The sequence below is a fragment of the Megascapheus bottae genome, chromosome 2 (genome assembly GCF_031878675.1).
Source record: "Megascapheus bottae isolate mThoBot1 chromosome 2, mThoBot2.hap1, whole genome shotgun sequence".
Taxonomy (NCBI): Eukaryota; Metazoa; Chordata; class Mammalia; order Rodentia; family Geomyidae; genus Megascapheus; species Megascapheus bottae.
The window spans coordinates 17120200-17124423 of record NC_143510.1 but is presented as its reverse complement, the minus strand read 5'-3'; the positions used below and the strand labels follow the sequence as shown (position 1 = coordinate 17124423).

The window sequence follows — 4224 nt, the reverse complement described above, 5'->3', positions numbered from 1 at the left end:
GGACAGAATGAAGGCAGAAGGCAGCTCATCAGGAATTATTGACTTAAATAATGACTCTGCTTTAAAGGAAAGACCATTCTGAAGCAAACATAAATGACAGGAATTCATATTACTTAGCAATACACTTAGCAAGTACATTGGCGAGAGCCTCAGTTGGGGGTTGCGGAGGAGCAGCTACAGCAAAGTGGAGAAATCTCTCCTTAGCTTTAGGGTTGGTGGAGGGTGAAGGTCTGCTAAGCCCAATGATGATACAGTCACAGAAAAATCTGATAGTCACAAGAATGTTTGCTCAGACACAGAAGTTAAGGCAATTGACTATTCACTGGCTTAAGATAACCTGATACTTTTGGCTCAAAAACTACACTGATCTCTCTCTTAATTATCATGTCATCAGCTGAGATCAAGCAGTCTGCAGGACCTGCAGTATAAAGGCAGCTTCTTGGGAGCATCGATCATTTAGGAGGTAAAGTCCATGAGCCCTGGTGCTCTTAGGAAGCAGACCTGCTAACTCTCACAGAAGTTGAAGGATGGTCTGACTGTTCTTCACCTGCCAGTGCTATGCGCACACCAGGAGGCACTGCAGCAGCCCAGGAGCTACCTTCTCTGTGCTACAGGTGGCACACAAGTCTCCATCACATGGGCTACAACCATAGGTAAAATGATGCAAAACGGGCCTTGAAGAATGGGAGAGACCGGGAAACTGTGAAGGCCTAAGCCCCTGAGGTTAATAAAATTGTGATGAGATCTTAATTTCAAAGCTCCCCACCCCCTGCCCTGGTGATTGCAGCACTGGCACTGGGGTTCTGGATAAAGCTTGCTATCCAGCTCTAAACTCTGAAGTGTTAAGTCTTTTGGATATGCAGTAGGGATGGAAACTTCCTTTTGTGCCAGTCCCTGGGCTTGAACTCAGGGTTTGAACACTATCACCTGAGCCATAGCACCATTTCCAGCTTTTTTCTATGTACATGGCACCCAGGAATTGAACCTGGGTCTTCATGCATGCTAGGCAAGCACTCTACCACTAGGCCACACTCCAGGCCCCAAGGAAACTTCTAGTATTTAAAGTATGGGTAAAAAGTTTCTGTTAATTGAGCTGGGTGCAGTGACTCTCGCTTGTAATCCTAGCTACTCAGCAGGCTGAGATCTGAAGATCAAGGTTCAAAGCCAGCCTGGGCACAAAAGGACTTGAGACTCTTATCTCCAATTAACCCCTAGAAAATGGGAAGTGGGGCTTGGCTCAAGGGTAGGGCGGTAGCTTTGAGCTGAAGAGCACAGGGACAACGCCCAGGCTGAGTTCAAGCCCCATAACCCACACACACACAAAAAGTTTTTAGTCAGCTGTCCCTCCGGTGAAAATACGTGAAAAACATTTACTGAGTATTCAAAACTGTATCATGAATAACTTGGTGGACTAATAATTCATTTTTGGGGAGAGGGATGTCAAGTGTTTCTCATTATGGCAAAGAACCTGACATAAACAATTCAAAGGAAGGAAGATCTATTTCTGTTGTTTCAGATTAGTCTAGGGCCTGGCTGTTGATTCTGACTGTGGTGAGCAGATCATGAAGCATTGCTAGAGGCTGTTCACACAGTGGACAGGCAGCCACCATGGCCAATACAGCCCCCAGGGACTGCCTAGGCCCCACCCCCTAAAGTTTCCAGACCTTCCAAAATGGTTCCATCAGGTGAGGGCCAAGCCTTCAATTCAGGCGCCCATGGAGGATACTCCTTCATCTAGGGGAAGTATTTGCTTGTGTTGGAAACAGTGTTGCCTCTGGAGAAGGGAGACCTGGTTAGGGTGATCAGCAGTCTGCTTCATTTCAGCTCTTTTTATTTTCCTCTGGTCTCCTGGGGCTTGAACTCAGGGCCTGGGGAGTGTTCCCCAGCTTCCTTTACTCAATGCTAATGCTCCACCGCTTGAACCACAGCACCTCTTCTGCTTTTTTTCTGAGTAAGTCTCATGGCCTTTCCTGCCTGGGCTGGCTTTGAACCACAACTTCCTGATTAACTAGGATTACAGGTGTGAGCGCCAGTGTCCAGCTCGGTCCCCCCCCCTTTTTTTTTTAAGAATATGTCGTTTCTCATTTCAATATATGCTCCCTTCTCTTTTTCTGGTCAGCCATCAGGCTTGAACTCAGGGCCTAGGTGCCATCTCTGAGCTCTTTTTGCTCAAGGCTAGTGCTCCTCAACACTCTGAGCCACAGCACCACTTTTAGTTTTCTGGTGGTTAGATATGAATTTCATAGACTTCCCTGCCCAAGCTGGGTTCAAACCACGATCCTCAGATCTCAGCCTCCTGAGTAGCTAGGTTTATAGGTGCGAGCTACCAGTGCCCAGCTCCTTTTTCTCTTGTTTTATTTTTTGCCAGTCCTGTGGCTTGAGCCACAGAACCCCTTCCAGGTTTTTCTGTGATTGTGGTACTGAGGAATTGAATCCAGGGCTTCGTGCATGCTAGGTGAGCACTAAACCATCAGGCTACACTGCTGGCCCTCTTTTTCCCTTTAAGCCCCAAGTTTCAACACCCAGAATGGCATTGCTGTGTCAGATTATGGGGCACACTGTGAACTTGGCAGACTTGGGCTGCTATGAACTCAATTGCCTCCTACAAAATCCCTAGAATGAGGGCTGGGAGTTTGGCCTAGTGGTTAAAGTGCTTGCCTAGCATGCATGAAGACCCAGGTTCAATTCCTCAGTACCGCATACATAGAAAAAAGCCAGAAGTGGTGCTGAGGCTGAAGTGGTAGAGCTCTAGCTTTGAGAAAATCCAAGGACAGTGCTCAGGCCCTGAGCTCAAGCCCAGGACTGGCAATAAAAAAAAAAAAAAAAAAAAAAAAAAATCCCTAGAATGAAGCTTCAAGTTTCTGTATTTGGAAGCAGACCTTTTTTTTTTTTTTTTTTTTGGGTGGGTCACAGAGTTTGAACTCAGCCTGGGCGCTGTCCTTAGCTCTTCAGCTCACAGCCCTACCCTGGAACCAAGCCCCACTTCCCGTTTTTTAGAGGTTAGAGATGAGTCTCAGGTCCTTTTGTGCCCAGGCTGGCTTTGAACCTTGATTCTCAGATCTCAGCCTCCTGAGTAGCTAGGATTACAGGTGTGAGCCACCTCACCTGGCCCTGGCTTAACTTTTATTTTCCTTTTCTCTTTTGCCAGTCCTAGGGCTTGAATTCAAAGTGTGGGCACTGTCCTTGGGCTTTCTCTCTGAAGGCTAGAACTCTACCACTTGAACCACAACACTTCTGGCTTTTTAAAGCTATTTAATTATTTTATTTATTCTTTTGCCAGTCTTAGGCCCTGAACTCAGGGCCTGAGCACTGTCATTGTGCTTTCTCAAGGCTAGAGCTCTACCACTTGAGCCATAGCATCACTTTTGGTTTTTTTTGTTTTTTTTTTTTGTGCATCTTACAGACACATTTTATTCATGCTGCATAACAAGTGGCAGCCTGCAAGTGTGTGTACAGCCGTGTTCTGTGTTCCCACCTAACAAAGCTTGCTTCCATGAACAGGCAGACTGGTGTTTCACCTCGTGCACTCCACGGAGCTGGTTAATGATGGCCATGAGAAGGTGCAGGAGTGGAACCTTTCAAAGCTTTACTTCTTTTATCAGCACTCCTGATTTTGTACATGATGTAGCTCATCAAGCCCACTCCTATCCAGATCTGCTGGTAAACCTTCGTGTAGTAGGGTTTCATGGGGATCCACACATTCTTAATAAAGCTTTGAAGCATCTCGACGGGATCTCGGCTCAGCCCCCACCAGACCGCTCCGCCGACCGCCGGGGAAGGTCACTTTTGGTTTTTTTCTATGTATATGGTACCAAGGAATTGAATGTGGGTTTCGTGCAAGCTAGGCAAGCACTCTACCACTAGGCCAAACTCCTGGCCCCATGAAAGCAGAACCAATTTTAGAGGCTGACCATATAACAGGGAGAGAAAAATGAGGAGGCTAGTTTCTCCCTCCTATTTTGAGACTAAGTCCCACAATGTAGCCCAGGTTGGCACCGACATCATAGTGCTCCAGCCTCATTTGAGTGCTGGGCTTACAGGAACATGAAGTGTCTGTGGTTATGCTTGGGAAGTGGCAGCAGTTCTGCAAGTGGAGAGCTGAAGCTGAATAAGGGGAGGTGACACTCTGAGATATCCAGGTCCTGGCCCTAAACCAGCCTTTCCAACTCTCCTCTACCCTTCTTACCACAATCATCCACATCAAAGAAAAAAAGAAGCTGAAGA

The 4224-nt window shown here is 46.8% G+C and overlaps 1 pseudogene; it reads right to left on the bottom strand.

Moving 5' to 3' along the window:
- Positions 1–3429: 3429 nt before the first annotated feature.
- On the bottom strand, positions 3430–3799 carry LOC150066508 (ATP synthase subunit ATP5MPL, mitochondrial pseudogene; annotated as a pseudogene).
- Positions 3800–4224: the final 425 nt, after the last annotated feature.